Below are 16,283 nucleotides of genomic sequence, written 5' to 3' on the forward strand. Positions count from 1 at the left end.
GATAGATAGATAGATAGATAGATAGATAGATAGATAGATAGATAGATGATAGATAGATAGATAGATAGATAGATAGATAGATAGATAGAGATAGAAAGATAGCTGGATACATAGAAATATATCTGAATATATAGTGTTAAATGTTCCCATATCTTTGTCTGTATTGCTATCTATCATCTACATCAGTTATAGATCTACAGATAATATTAAAAAAGAAAGATATTAAAACAAATCTGTGCTAAGATTTTTGGAACATTACATATAAAATATATAATACACACATATATATATGCATGCATACATACATACATACATGTGTATGTGGTATAATCCCATTTTTACAATTAAGGTCCATAGGTCATCTTCCTTGCCTGCACCACTCTAGTTAAGGAAAATTACTTCTTAAAATTTCTAAGCATCTACCATGGAGAATTTGGGAGAAAAAGCTGTATTGTACCTTCTGGGTGTTAGTTACCATATAATTTCAAAGTCCATAGGTTCTCTTTATATCCAGGACAAATTATATCACTTCTTGGGTTTATTTATAAATGCATGTGCTATATGAATGAAGGCTAGAGCATCCAATGTAATCCAGTGCTTTATTCAGAAAACACCCAGGCATTAATTATGTACCTGTTTATCTCTCCCTGGTGTCTTATTACTCCATCATTTTATCATGTGAAATTTTCAGTTCTTCTATATTTACCTTTGCCCAATTTTTCTGTGCTGCCTTTCTCTGTTCTTCCTCTTAGTCTCTCCTGATATATTAAGGAGAAACAACTGATGAAGTGGGAAGTACAGAGAAAAATACTTTGAAATGTGTTAGGTTGAATAGAAACGTGCTGTTCTATAGCAATAATGCATCGGATTTGCTGTCTGCTGCATGTATAAGATCCCCTACTGATGCTGGTAACCATTTTACTAAGGCTCACAGGTTTCAGAAGTCTTCATTTCCTCTGATATGATTTGAAGATTGCTTTGAACTTTGACTCTGAAGGTTAAAAAAAGCCCCCCTGGAGTTTGAAGGGAGCACTCTGCTTACTCTTTTCTCCCCACTACAATTCTCTGTGCGTTTGTTGGACTCACAGCCAAAAGTATTTTCCCAAAGATTGGACACATATATTTTCACACAGGTGTGCTTTTCTTAATAGTGTATTAGTGTGTATGCATGAATATGTATTTGTACATATACATATATGGGAATTGGGATATGTATATGTATATGTGGAATATGCAAACAAAAAAAAAGAAAGGTAAGTTATTCCAGCGATGGCAAGGAGATAGTTCTGTAAAAACTGATCTTTAAAAGGTAAGTGAACTTTTATTCATCTAAAAATGCCTTTCTAACAATGATAACTTTTCCTACTGCCAGGTATTCATTGCTTGCCTAAGAATGTCCTTTAGTCATTTTCTGTTTCCTTGGATTAATTCCCACTGCTGCTAAAAGCAGATTGTGTTAGTAACCATGAACCTTATGGCTAGCTACAGCATGACCTGACCTGGACGAATTCACCAAAAGAGAATGAAAAAGTGAAGTTGATGTTACGAAGAAAATTAGATTGCATGAATGGTATTTACTTCTCCTTACACAGAAATTTCCTTATGAAATTCAGGTTCAAGGACATTGAGTTTTGCTTCCTTTATGGAAAGGATTAAGCACCACCATGTTGATTTTTCTGGAGCTCCCACAGCCTGTTGTCATTAGTGTTAGAACTTGCTTGCACATTGGCCTAACCTCCCCAAGAAGAGTAGTGTGTGGCCTTAAAAACAAACAAGCAAACAAAACAAAAACAGGCAGGACAACCTAAGAGTAGAATCTCAAACAGATGTGCTTTAATGATGTGGTGCAATATATCCATAGAATTTAGATATGTATGTCATGACTGGAAAGTAAGGGAGTTGCTTTTTCATCAAACACATTGGAACTTCTATATCCAGATAAATGTTATACTTCAGAGTGTTTGTCTTGGCAGGCTTTCCCCTTATTCCACTAATGTTGCTATTGCTTAAAACGTATTTTTAACTCCTGTTTTGGAATTGCCTTCCATCCAGTTTTTTAAGCCTCACTACAAAATCAATTCCATTTCCTTATGGGCATAGCTCACAGACCATTATTTTCTATAGCTATTTGACTCATTAAGAGTTGTAATTTGCTGGTGCCACACATACAAATGTGCAGAATATGTAACAGGATATTGAAACCTCTGCCTGCTGTGACATTTACATGCTCCTTCTTGATAAAGCTTTGGTAGCTTCGCCTGAACTAGGATTTGCCAAACTCTTGTAGCTTCAATATCACCAAGAGCATTAGAAAGAGAAAGAAAATGAGTTATGAAAGAAAGGAAGTGGAAAAAGAAGAGGGAGAGAGAGAAGAAAGGAAAAAGAAAGGGATGTTATGGAACAATCAATTGTTACTAATAATTGTCTCTGTTAACTAGAATGACAGCAATGATCCAATGGAACTTAGTGATTTTTCCTGAATATAGGTATGATAGAAATTATTTGAAGCTTAGAGTACCAAAAGGGATACATGTATAGTATTTGAACTAATAAGCAATTTCTCCAATACTGACTACATTCATGACAATAATTTTATTCTTAATAAGGGTGAATAAGATTCAAGAGAAACATTTCTGAATTTCTATAAGTGCTTTCTTTAATATTTTTAAAAACCAAATAATCTGTGGGGGAAGGAAATAGCCTTGTTCCTTCTGGATTATTTTTATCATGTGATCACCATCTTAAATAGTAGCAATTCTTTCCTATAGCAATGGTTAAATTAACTCATGATATTGTTTTGGGCCTTCTTTTTTCTCCCTGCTGAATTGAATTTTGTTTGTCTTCAAGGTTTTTGAGGTATGGCCAGGTACTGTCCCTTTCCAAAATATGTCCAGGAATCTCTTCTTGTTAAGTAGGAAAAGAGTTTTACTTTTCATTTTATAATTTTCTTTGAATTGATGTAACATTATGATTCAGTGTAACTAGGAGTACATTTTAAGAGGGGAAAATGACTCAGTTTCTGGACAAAGTAAAGAAGGATATACAAAATGAATGATGCATTATTAGTTGGGTATTTGAGATAAGGTAGGACAAAGGAAAATGCTTTAGGAGTTCTTATAGCTAGGAACACAAAGTTTCTGTTTAGTATTTTGCTTACATAGTCTCAGTGAGTGATCATTATGCTTTCAAAGATTCTGCTAAGAAGATTGAATGGAAAAATACCATTTAAGTAAAAAGATGAGTACAAAATATCTACATATGCAGAGGCAGCTGGTGGCACAGTGGATAGAATACTGGCACTGGTGTCAGGAACATTTGAGTTCAAATAATGCCTCAGACACTTCCTGTATGACCCCAGGCAAGTTATATAACCTCAGTTTTCACAACTGTAAAATGGGGATAATAAGAACACCTACCTCTTGGCACTGTCGTGAGGCTCAAATGAGATGATATTTGTAAAACTGTTTAGCACAGGGCCTGATTGGTACTATATAAATTTTATTTCCATTCTCTTCTTTCTCATATACCAACTCTGCCACTTACTAAGTGTGACCCTGGTCAAATAATTTAGCCTACTGTACCTAATATGTCACAGAGGAGTTGGAATTTGTACTGGTAATTAATCTATTTGCACACATCCATTTCCCAGGGTTGTCCCATGACTCAACATCCTTTAGAACTTGTATTTGGGGTTCTTTTAAATCTTATCTCTTCTTTGAAAAAACCTTGACCCCCCATTTCATTTGCATTTTAAGCCATTTAATAATGAACTCTCTTGCTTGTCCTCTTGTTAGAAAATGATGGGAGTCTATTATGTCATCGCGCAAGTGGGAAACCTGAATCAAGTTTTATATCAAAAAATCATGTTTTGCCATGCACTTTGCTCATAATTTTCCCCCTCCTTGTGCTCTTGGGCCTCTGCTGTGCCTCCAGAAGCGCTCTGTCATTTTTCAGCACCATTTTACAAAAAGTGGCAGCTTTAAGCAGTACTCAACAATGCTGTCACCTTTTAAGCTATCTTTGGCAATGTTTGTTTCATGATTCTGGAGGCTTTACTATGGGCTTACCTGCTATCTATGTCCTCTTAAGCATCTTGACCATGTGGATTGACTTGTGGCTTATTAGACCCACAATGCAGATCAAGTTTATCTTACCTTGTTTTTTGTTGATTAGGAAAAAAACAAAAACAAAAACAATGCTATCCAGGTCCTTAGTCTTGCAAGCTCCTGTCTTGTGGTAGTTTTCTGACTGGCAATTCAGGCCAGGCCACTTGTTTGAGAAATTGCCAGACTGACACTGGTGTGGTAATAATAGATGTTCTTTGCTTGCAACAGATCAATAATGAACAGCTGTGGTTAGAGCAGACCATGGAGTGTGAAGCACCTTTTCAAACACTTTTGCTGGAGTGGCTGTTAAGCCACTCTGTTGGTTATTGATCGGCCTTTTGCCTTTTTATTTATTGTGTAGGTTTACTTATTTATTTATTTTAATGTTGGGTGTAGTATTGATCATAACTGTTAAAACCACACTCCCCATTCAGGCTTCAGGAAAAATAAGGGAAACTTACATTAGCATGTGGAAAAACACTAAGTAAAGCATGTCTATACATGAATATCACTTCTTATACACATGTAGCTACACAAATTTAGACACATCTTCCCTTTAGTTCATCCTCCACAGAGCAGCTCAATTACTTTTCTATAACTACAAATCTGACCATGTCATTCTCCTCCTTAATAAACACCAGTACCTGTGGCTTCTTGGGTAGTAAAATATACACTCTTCCCTTTAGAATTAGAGCCCTAAACAAGATGATCCCAACATATTTTCCCAGCATCATTTAGTGCCAATGCAATATTTGCAGTGCCCATGATCATGATAAATATACTGACTATGACTATAAATATTCCTGTATGGTGCTGGATCACAAAATATAACAAACTCTCCATATAGAGGACAGAAGCAAAGCATTTATTCAGACACCAGAAAACCAAATCCATCATAGCAACATAGAAGTTAATGCACTACAATGTAGCAGAGAGTCATGCCATTCTTTAGCCTTCCCATAAACCAACAAAAGCCTGGCTGTCTCAGCAGGTGGCAAAAAGCCAATTTTTTCTCATGAGCCTGTCTACTCCTTGCCTGAGTGTCTTCTCTCTCTCACCATCTCTTTGGCTCTGACTCCCAGCTTCCTGTGGGCTCTGCTCCACCCTTCAGCAAACTCCTCTCACCACGGGCTCCATGTGACTCTACAATCTATTAGGGGGAAGAATTTATTTTCAAAGCAAAGAAAGTCTTCAAACTCCCATTCCCATTACACATCACTGGATAATAACAATCTCCACACATCTATTCTGTGATTTAACCAAACTGATCTCTCTATTCATCAGAAAAAAAAGATATCCCTCCCACCTTTCTGTGCCTTTGAAATAGCCGTATGCCATGTCTATAATACAACCAATTCTCAGCTCCACCTCATAGAATTTGGATCTTCTTTTGATAATGCCCTTTAAGCATTTCTTTCGGTATAAAACCTTTGCTTATCTCCTCCCTTTTTCCAACAACTTCTAGGTCCTTTGCCCCCAACCTACATTGTATTTAATCTCTATATCTGTATTTTGCATATGTCTTTATGTGTCATGATAGGACTGGAAGTTGGCCCCATGTGGATGGTAAAACTCTACTTTTGGCAGAAAGGATGCTCTCCTTGTGAGTGGCCTGAAGAGATGTGGAAGAGATATCTTGAGGCTCTTCTCCCTCTACCCTTATCCAAGGGAGGCTTTCATACCTGCCAGTAAGGGAAACATTCTGTTGTTAAAGGGAAAGAGGGTAGGAAAATAGAATTTTATATATCTGCTCTCTTAAATATTGTTCATCTAAGGGGATATGAAGGGTAGCAAGGTGGCACAGTAGATTGAGTTCCAGGCCTGAAGTCAGGAAGACTCATCTTCCTGAGTTCAAATCTGACTTCAGATACTTATTAGCTGGGTGGCCCTGGGTAAATCACTTAACCTTGTATACTTTTGTTCCTTATCTTTAAAATAAGCTGTAGAAGTACACGGTAAACCCCTCTAGTCTATTTACCAAGAATACCCAAAAGGGATCATGAGGAGTCAACACAGCTGAAAAATGACTGAGGGACAACATAGGGAATATGATTGTTCCATTTAGATTTCACTTTGTCATTTTGGAGGGAAGGTATACCCCAAGCTCTATATCTAAGACTTGATTTCTTTCTCAACTAATACCAGTTCTGCAATGAACATAGTAAATAGCAAAAAAGTCATGTATCCAAATCAAAGCAGAACAGAAATCAAAGGAGGCATATCTAGGAAATCTATTCTAGCCAATACAGAATGAAGGAACTTTCCCACTGGGAACAAGATAATTCAGTACAACCAAGACACAACATCTCCAAAGGGAAATTCCCCAAAGTCTGTAAAGTACCAAGCTAGGGATAGGGACATGATGAAGACTACCAGCTCCTCTCATATCTTCCCATAATCTTATCCTTCAGCAATCTGAAGTGGGGTTGGCTTTCTCCATCTTTTCTTTATCCAAGTTGTAAACTTCCTAGACATGGTATACTCCAGGAAGACTGCTTTGGGGAGTACTCTGCCCCACCTCTCACACAAGGCAGGACATTCATCTCCACCAATAAAGAGAAAATCCCTTAACAATGGGCTTTAGAATGTAAGCTCCTTGAGAGTAGAGTTCACCAGGTTCAAGGACCACTGTCTTTTGTTGGCTTTTTTAGGTATAAACTTGCACTGCTAATTTATCTTAAGCTTATATTTCCCTAAAACTTTGAGATTTTTTTCAGCAAATTAATATCTATCTATGCTTCATCTATTTTGTATTTAGGAAGTTGATTTTTTAAATTGTCAAGCATAAGACTACATTTAGTCAATAAATACTTATTCAGCATCTATGTGCCAGGCACTAAGTGCTGAGGATGCAAAGAAAGACAAAAGACAGTTCCTCCCTGGAGGGGTCTTATGAGGGGTGGTGTATCAGCAATGCCTATGGAGATTACAGATATGCTGATATAATTATCCATCACAAAATACATCATGCTTGCCATATGGGGAAATAAACTAGAAAATTTATTAAGATACCAAAAGACTGAGTCCCAAAACCAGAAAGTGAAAGCCATCAGAGTAGTTATGACATTGGCGCAGGTAGATAAAGTAGAAAGCACCCACATTTTCAAGCCTTTAAAACAGAACAGGCTACCTCAGGCAAAGGTCCTCCTCTCCCCACTCACAGCAACCACCCAGCGTCCTGGAAGCGCGCTCCCAGCAGCTCCAGCCCCTGGCAGTCCTCAGCAGGAGTCCTTAGCAGAAAGTCCTTAGTAGTCCTAACTCAAAAAGGGCTTCGTGCTGCCGCTGCCTCTGCGGCTGCCGCCACCGTCGCCACCACCGCCAGCCACCCAGGAATGCTAGCTTGGCTTTCGCTTTCTCTGGCTTTCGCTTTCTCTTGCTCCGCCCCTTCCTGCTACGTCAGCAGGTCCAATGGGGCATGGAAGATCTTTAAATCCCATAACCCTTACAGGTGGCAATGCATAAAAAGAACTATTTATCACTATTGAAATCATCTTGTTGGATTGAGGCTAATATTCTAGCTTGTCAAGATCCTTTTGGATTCTGATTGTGTTTTCTACTATGGTAGGTATTCTTACCATCTCCATCTCATCTGTAAATTTGGTCAGCATACCATGTATGTTTTTTTCTATTAGCTCTTAATAGTCAATGATTCCCCTATTAAATGTTTGCCAACCATCTCTTTAATGATATATTCTAAAACGTTCCAAGGAAGTGAAATCAACTTTACTGTCCTATATTTTTCACAGGCTGTTCCCATTTCCTTTTTGAAAATTTGAACATTTACTCTTTTCCAATACTGTGACAGTTCTCTCATGATCTTTCAAATATCACTTAAAGTGGCTTAGAAGTCACATCTGCCAATTCTTTCAGGACCCAAGGATGTAGTGCATCTGAGCCAGGTGACTTGAATTGATCAAGGGCAGCTAGTTCTCATACTATCTCCTTAATTACCTTAATTATCACCTTTCTGTTAGTCATTTCTGTTCTGTCACTTCCAGTATAAAGGTCATTTTTCTTTGAGCAGCTCTGCCTTGTTCCAGTCGTCAGTTATCATCCCATATATAAGCAAAGGCCTTATCCCTTTTCTCCCAAATGTAGCTAAAAACAAACACACAAAGACTTTCTGTTGTCTTTAGCTTTCTTTCTGAGTCTAAGCTCACTCTAAGTTTTAATATTGCTCATAATATTTTTACAGAACTGTGACATGTTCATATTTATTTTCTATTACCTAACTTGGTTTCCATACTCTGTACATTTCTTTTTTTCTCACTTAAGGTATTTGGTAAATTACCTATATATCCGTGGTGATCTCCAAACAAGTCCCAATTTTCTTCTTCATTGTAGTTATTTTTCTTTGTGGAAATGAATTACTCCCATCTCAGCAGGGCAGATGCTCTCTGACACATTTTGGTTCATGGCACCGTACCTATCAGTTATCCTAATATTCTTCCTTTGAATACTTTGAATTCTGCTCTCCTAAAATCCAGGATGTGTGTCAGGATATGCTCAGATTATCTCTCTATTGTCATGTACCCTATGATAGAATATCCACTTCCCCCATGGTTCCCATCATAAAACCCAAGCAATCAATTCCTCCCTATTGGATCTGGTTGCTCTGCCTTTTGAAGAATGAGATGATTACCAAGGCAAGTTTAGGAGTTTTTAGCTGCTCTGAATTTGGTGGAGAAAAAGAGCTCCATTAGATGTCTGGATAATTAAAGCCTCTCATTACTTCTATATCATGTCCTCATGCCATATATTTGCTTCCCAAACACTTCATCTATTTCCTTTTTCTGTCCAAGTGGTTTATAAAATACTCCAATAACAATTCACTTATGTTTTTCCTCCTTTGACCTTCATTCAACTACTTTTCAAATTTAGCACTCTATTTCCCTGAATATATGAACTGTTTAAACCCTTCTCCCATGTATTTGCATGCAACACAAGCATATATAACATCATATCACCAATATTTAAATTGTTATAATACTTATGTCTAACCTGTCTTGCTCAGAATGAAATGCTGCATTAGTTTTCAGTCATCAAAACAAATTCTCAAAATTTGACTAGACACTTTCTAGCTGATTCATTGTTTTATTAATTCTACTTGTCAGTTAATAGAGTTTCATGATTTCACCAAATGAGAAAATATATTACCTTATATATAGTACCTTATATATATATATGTATATATATAGTACCTTTTAAAATATTGTATAAAATTACAGGATTTACAATTGCAAGTGCTCTTAGATGGCTTCTAATCCAAGTCCCTTTACTGTACTATACTCCTGCCATTTTAAAAATTAGGAAATTTAAGAATAGAGCAAGGAGGTATCCTACACAAAGTTACACAGGCAGCAGCTTTGAGCTATCATCATCCTCAAAATAATTTATTTTTTTTCACCATATATACTAAAAAGAAAACATCCAATAAAATTGAAAGTCTATGTGTAATTTGTTTTCCAAAAGGGCAACTTCCATTAAGTGTTAGTGACTAGAATCATGTGATAACCCTTGGAACTGTAGTTTCAGATGAATAGTTGCTTTTACTAAGGACCCTATAGTTCTCTAGGTTTATTATGGGTTGCTAGAATTTGTGACCTCCTGATTTTCATTTTTAGCCATCTCTAGTTTGATTTATTTGAAGATCTTTATTGCTCATGTTTAATTATGACCATTTGTTTCTAATGTGCCTGGCTGATTACTTATTGATAGTGATGTTAATAACCTACTGAGATTATTGGAGTGCAAGAAATAATTTTGCATATGCTTTGCTAGTCATGTGTTAGTCATATGTTTCTTTGCTTTTTTCAATGTAGCCTTGATCATTTCCTATAAAGACTTTCATACCCAAAGGCAAAGAATGCATGAACTGTTTTATCTTGCCCTGGAAAATAGGGTTATTAATAATCATAGTAGCTGACATTTATAGAGCACTTCTTAGGATTACAGAAGGCTTTGCATACATTCTGCCATTTCTTCTTCACAATAACCTTCTAAGGTATGGAACCACAAGCATCATTCTTTCTACTTTATAGATGAGGAAATCGAGGCTCAGAGATATAATGTAATGCCCACATTCATCCAACTAGTAAATCTCAGAAGTGGGATTCAAATCCAGTTCTTCCTGATTTCTTATGCCCTACATTCTGCTCACTTAACTACAATAGTGCAGCTACACTCCCCTATTTCTGTTCATGTTCCTTTAACGCTTATCTCTCTATGGAATAATCTCTGAAACCCTGAAGTGCAAATTAAGGGGGAGGAGGAAAACATAACCAAATATATTTTGTGCCCTGTTTAGTGGTAGACTTTAGTGTAGGTCATTGCCAATTTGTAGCTGTCAAAAGCTTGTGAATTTTTTTTCTGACAATGTCCCCCTATTCAGTGTTGGCTAGCTCATTTCTTCTCCTCATGTGTCTTTTTTTAAGTATTATATTTCCCTTACAAGAATATTGTATTATTAAATATCATGGCTATAGAGTTTGGGCAATCTTAGTGCAAGGATATCTTATGAATCTCTGAGTGTATTAGAACTTTAAACATATTGACTGTTTTGGAATGAGGGCAATATGCCATATTCATGTGGCTTATGGTTTAAAATATTGCTGCCAATTGTGAAATACTTCTGTCATAATGAGTCGCCATCCCATAGCCATTAAAACTCACTGAACCCTTGGGCAATATTTTATTCCTATTGCTTTTTTATTACAGTTTTCATTTTATAATCTTTAACATTATCTTTAATTTCCTACTTGTACCTTTGGAATATGAGTCTGAAGCCAATTTGTTCCTTGGCAGAATAAGAGGCAGGGTTGGGTTGAATTTGGAAGCCTAAATCATCCAGCAAGCCAGACTTCTCACTGGGATTGGGTGATTTTAGGATAAATCTAGGAACTGTAGTTCAAAGGCTAATTCTTAAGTTTCCAAGAGAATTAAGAAATCTGAAAATGCTATATACAGCAAGTAGAACTAACATTTGAATAGAATGAATCAATGTTATTGTTTAGTTTCCTTACATATTGTGAGGTTAAGTGAAGAGATTGATCTGTTCTGGGCCCTAGAAACTATGCTTTGACTTGATGAAACAGTCTTTAGGAGAGAAGGAAGTAGCTCTTCCAGCTAGCAATTAAAAAAATGATTTCTGCATATTCATACAATTTAGCTTGTGAAACCATAACTATCAACAAAGCAAAATGAATAGTGTTGGAATATGTTGGAAATCTGTGTTGGAATTATTTGAGCATCAAGAGACCTTTCTTGACTTGTTTTCCCCTTGAAGATTGGATTTATGTTAATTTACCCTTCTGGGCATACATGTATATGCCAAGTGTTAGTTACTTGGGCCACATGTTCCCTGGAAATGGACTATACTTATAAGGGATAGTATGGATCTCAAGAAAACTTCAAGGCCTCTCACAAAAATTTGAGAGGTTCTATATCAGAGTCCTAAGTTAACACAGCTTTTGAAGTATTTCTTGCATTTGTGGCATGTGGATGCTACAACCAGCTCCCAGAATTCCAGTTTTGAGCACCCTAGAATTTCCCCCTAAGCCAATCATCTTCTTGACAAAGAAGTGGGCGTTTCTTTTTCCATGTGGCACTTATAATGAGGAGACATGTGTCCAAGCAATGATTTCTTTTCTCTCTAAATGACATTGGAAATTTTATTGTTGTTGTTTGTCTTTTTCTCTTGCACATTCTTGACAGGAATCATCTGTGTGTAAGACTGCATCCACATACCTAATGATTTTTGAACGGATTGTTTTGATTGTTTGCTCTCTTAAGTTATGAAGGAGAATCACCACTTTACCAAACTTTCCACTCTCTTTTCTCTGTGTCAGGCTCATACAGAACATGTGGAGGTTTACTTCATATGATGAGATTTCACTAAAACTAATAAGTATAATGAAGTAGAGATGAAAAGCATTTCTACGGGTTTTGTTGAGGAAATGGAAAGCCTTTTGATGCTGTAGATCCTGGGAAATACAAAACATGCAAATACTGTGAAATCCATACACCTTGGGTCAGATATTCCTTTGGTTTCACTTTAAAAGGCTATTCAACTAAACTGAGTTTCTCTCCAAAATTGTTCTCAGTAGTGAGTAGGAAATTATTACCTCTACTTTTGACCTAATTTCCTATCAAGAGTACTACATACTCAATGGAATCAAATTAAATCTAGAACCAGAGTTTAGCAAAACATTTTTATAACCATCATGGATGTCCCTTCCAGCTCAACTTCTATGGTCTTATGATATGAAGTAACTATAATGGAAAGAATGTGATAAGTTCCATAGGAAAGGTACACATAACTATGGGAATTCAAGATAGGGAAAAATGGTGGGATTAGGGTGAGCTTCATAGAGGAGACGGCATTTATATTACATATTGACAGGCAGAAAAATTTAACCAGAAGTGAGACCAAAGGACATTCCAGGTAAAGAGAATAGTATGTATTTTAGTTTCTTTTATTATTATTAAAAATAATATTGAGTCTAAAATAAAATTTTAAAAAATAATAATAGCCAACATTTATATAGTGTCTGAAGTTTTACAAAGTGTTTTAATTATATTATCTCATTTTATCTTTACAACAATCCTGTGAGGTGATTATTATTTTTATCCTCATTTTACAGAGGATGAAATCGAGGCTCAGAGAGGGTAAGTGATTTACCAGGGTCATAGAACTAAGTGTCGAAGGTAGAATTTGAACTCAGATCTTTCTGACTTTATGTCCAGCATCCTATCTATTACATTCTTTATCCATTTGCACAGTAACTTTTAAAGTTACCTTAAAAGTAATATTGCCTCCCAGTGCATTTGTTCCAGGTTTTCATAGAGCTTTAGAGTTTTGGTTTCATCTCAGGTAATCAATTGGCAAGCAGGTATGTCCCTGTAATCATAAGGCTGACATGACTGTTTGGGCCACAGATCAAACATTTAGCTGCATTGGAGGTCAGTTGGCAGGAGGTATCCTCTGTCTATCTGGGTCCCAAGTCTGGCTGATCTTTCTTCTTTGAAGGAGAGTATTGGCAGGGAAGAACCATTTTTGTGTCTTTTAAAAGAATATAATCTCTCATTTTCCTCTTGCCACTAGTTCCCATATGCTTACCTCACACTGGCACCAAAGAGGAAAAAAAAAAACTAATTACAACTTATATCCATGGCCTGGCCCAAAGAAAAGGCCATTCAAAATGGGACTGGCATTCAGTCACATGTATTCATATACACCTGTCTTTTGTCACAATGCTAAAAATAAAAAGTCCTTGTCTAGCAGAAATACAAATTCAGTGGGAATGGAGAAAAGTATGAGTTTTCCCAAAGGAAAATATTTATTTTTTATGTTTTTTTTTTATGTTTGGCAGTTTCTATCTTTCAGTACCCACAACGAACATATATGCATTGTATACAGTTAACTTATTTAACTTCTGTTTGGATGAATTCAGTTCATTTTCCATTTGTATAAAAGCAATAAACAGTAAACCCAGCTATAGCCAAATCTTATAGCTATTTCCCATTATGCGGTAACAGTTTGCTTTTGGTTTATTCCTTTTCCTTAGTGATACCTGGATATAGTTATAATCCTATTTGTGGAGTATTTTGGTCACTGACTTTTCATTCATATTGTTGAAAGTATTAGAGAGGAAATGAAAATATAAACATAGAGTATACTTCTTTTTGAATACTTTAATATTAAGAAATTTAGGATCATGGATTTACAGCTAGAAAGAACCTCAGGGATAATTTGATTTCATTTCTCTCATTTTGCAGATGAGGAAACTGAGGTTCAGAGAAATTATGTGATTTGTCTAAGATCATACAGGTAGCAAGTGGCCGAAATAGAATTTGAACCTGCATCCTTCATCTCAAATACAGCAATGAACCATGTGATCTCTTAGTAGTAGTGTAAAATTGCTCCTATCCCGAAGTACGATTTATTGGTTCTTTTCTCCATGTATTGAAGGAAATGCAGAAAAGTGACACGTGTGTGAATTTACTTTGCTAGGCTGCACTTTCTTGTTACAATCATTTTTTTTTCCTTTGGGGAAATAATTTGGAAGGGAAAGGAAAACTAGCATCAGGGTTACCAAAACAAGAAAAAAGAAGGGGAAAATAGTAATTAAAAATTTTTAAATTCATATAAGATAACAGAAAAAAGCTCAGAAAAAAGCACAGATAAGCAGGGCAGCTTTGAAAGTAACATGTTGAATTATTACATATTTTTAAGCAAACTATATGATAGAGATTCATATTTCTGTTCTAATTTGTATATGGAAATTTTCTTTTCCTTTCCTTTATTTCTTTCTCTTTTTTTGGAGATGTTGGTTAAAATCAGAATTTTTTAAAAAATGAAAATGATGATGGGTCAAGAAACCACCTTAAAAAAGCAATGGAAATGGGGGAATATGGCGTCCATGGAATCTCCCTATTCTTCTTGAGCTATGCTCCAATCTGGTATTCCTAGTTGTCTATAGGGCCACATTCTGAATGTCCAAAGATGAATTAACTGTATTCAGGCTTAAATAGCATACTATGGGTGTGGTTTGAATATAGCAGACTAACTGCTGCAGAATATCCTTCATTTGCCATGTGTAAAGCTGAAAGCCAACACAAACAATTTTGTGGTCTCCTTAAAATTCCTACTTTCCATTTGCTACCTAAAACCTTGGCTAACTGGTCTTAAATTAATGATTCTTTAAATTTTATTTTCAGAGCAGCTGCAAGATAGTAAAATAATCTTATTTAACTATCACAGAAGGCTATTTACAGAGTTTTGTTTCATAATTAGCCCCAGAATCATTGTGAGTATGAGAATGTAAGGACTGAACCAGACAACCTCTTGTCTCAATGGTCCTTTTTTGTATGTTTTTTATCATGGAGCCAGATGGAATGAAGCACACAGTCAGCCTTTTGATCATTTTTCAAAATGTTACACTCAACAGAAGAAAAATGTAAGCAGAGAGAAACAGGGCACCATGGGGAAGATTCTTCTTGTTCATTACCAGAGCTGTCTAATATGCTAATTATTGCCGGTCATTTAGAAGGAGACTGCATATGGATTTCCAGGGGAGTTTATCTGAATGTAGTTCTGAGATTGTAACATCACGTGCCCAGGAGTCTTATATAATAGGTCCAACTGTTGAACACTGGGGGATTAGACGAAAATCTTAACCACGGTTATTTAGATAATCAACCCTAAAGGGGCAAGTCACAGGGAGTTGTTTGGTACCTGTGAGGCAGATCATATAGATAGTCTGACTCCTGGATATGTTTCAGAAAAGGTGGGGGTCTCCTGAAAGACATTTTCAGTTTCTTATAAGCTGAGAATTCTGAGAATACTTTGTACATGGAGTAGCCCCTCATGCTTATAAAGAGGTGTTTTGTGGAATAGTATTTTGCATAAAGAGAAATGGATCAACTATTTTAGGCAAGGTAAGTTTATATATTTGCAGTTCAGTGCCCCTGTTTAGGTTTTATATTGGACAGAAAGGAGATGCTCATAGTCCATGTATGAGAGATTTACTTTACCAAAACAGGTGAAGGATATCCTATGAGGACATTCAGTGAGAATGTAGTTTTGATTCAGTTCAACACAGTTCCCCTGCCTCTGAATTGCTCATCATGGTTCAAAGGTCAAGCATAAGAGAGGAGCCTTAGTCCCCTGAGACAATTAAATTCCACAGGTAGTTTTAGTACCTTTAAAGGAAAAGACCTAGCCCAGTTCACATGACAGGGGACTATGGTAGATATTCCTTCTATCATAATATATAAAAAGTCTCACTTGAGAAGTGTTTCTCTCTTTTATTTAGTTTATTAACTCAAAAGAGAAACAGAACTGCACCAAGAGGAGGTTCTAAGTCAGAATACCTCACCAGTGGGAAAAGGGGGCTGCAAGGGATGCTGCAGGATGAGGAGCTCGGCAGAATGTTGTTTCAGGTGGGAAACACTACAACAATGAGGAAATTCTGGAGTGAGAACTCTACAGTCAGAAGGAGAACTTGGAAAATGATGTTATAACTTACCATATTATGACATCCTGGATTTTCGCATTCTCTTTGGATGATATGTGTTTGGGACAGGGAGACATGGAGAGTAGAAAGTGAACATAGCACTAACCAGTTGAAATGAGTAGGGGAAATGATTGGAGGAAAAGACAGACAGAGAGAGAGA

At 36.3% G+C, this 16,283-nt stretch overlaps 1 protein-coding gene across 3 annotated transcripts in view; it reads left to right on the top strand.

The window, feature by feature from the left end:
- NRXN3 (neurexin 3) overlaps window positions 1-16,283 on the top strand; it is a 2,132,730-nt gene that overhangs the window by 1,077,479 nt on the left and 1,038,968 nt on the right. The gene's annotated exons all lie outside the window — the stretch shown is intronic.

Source organism: Petaurus breviceps, unplaced genomic scaffold (assembly GCF_028583685.1).
Source record: "Petaurus breviceps papuanus isolate PSGF00001 unplaced genomic scaffold, PetGlider_PUasm1.0 189, whole genome shotgun sequence".
NCBI lineage: Eukaryota > Metazoa > Chordata > Mammalia > Diprotodontia > Petauridae > Petaurus > Petaurus breviceps.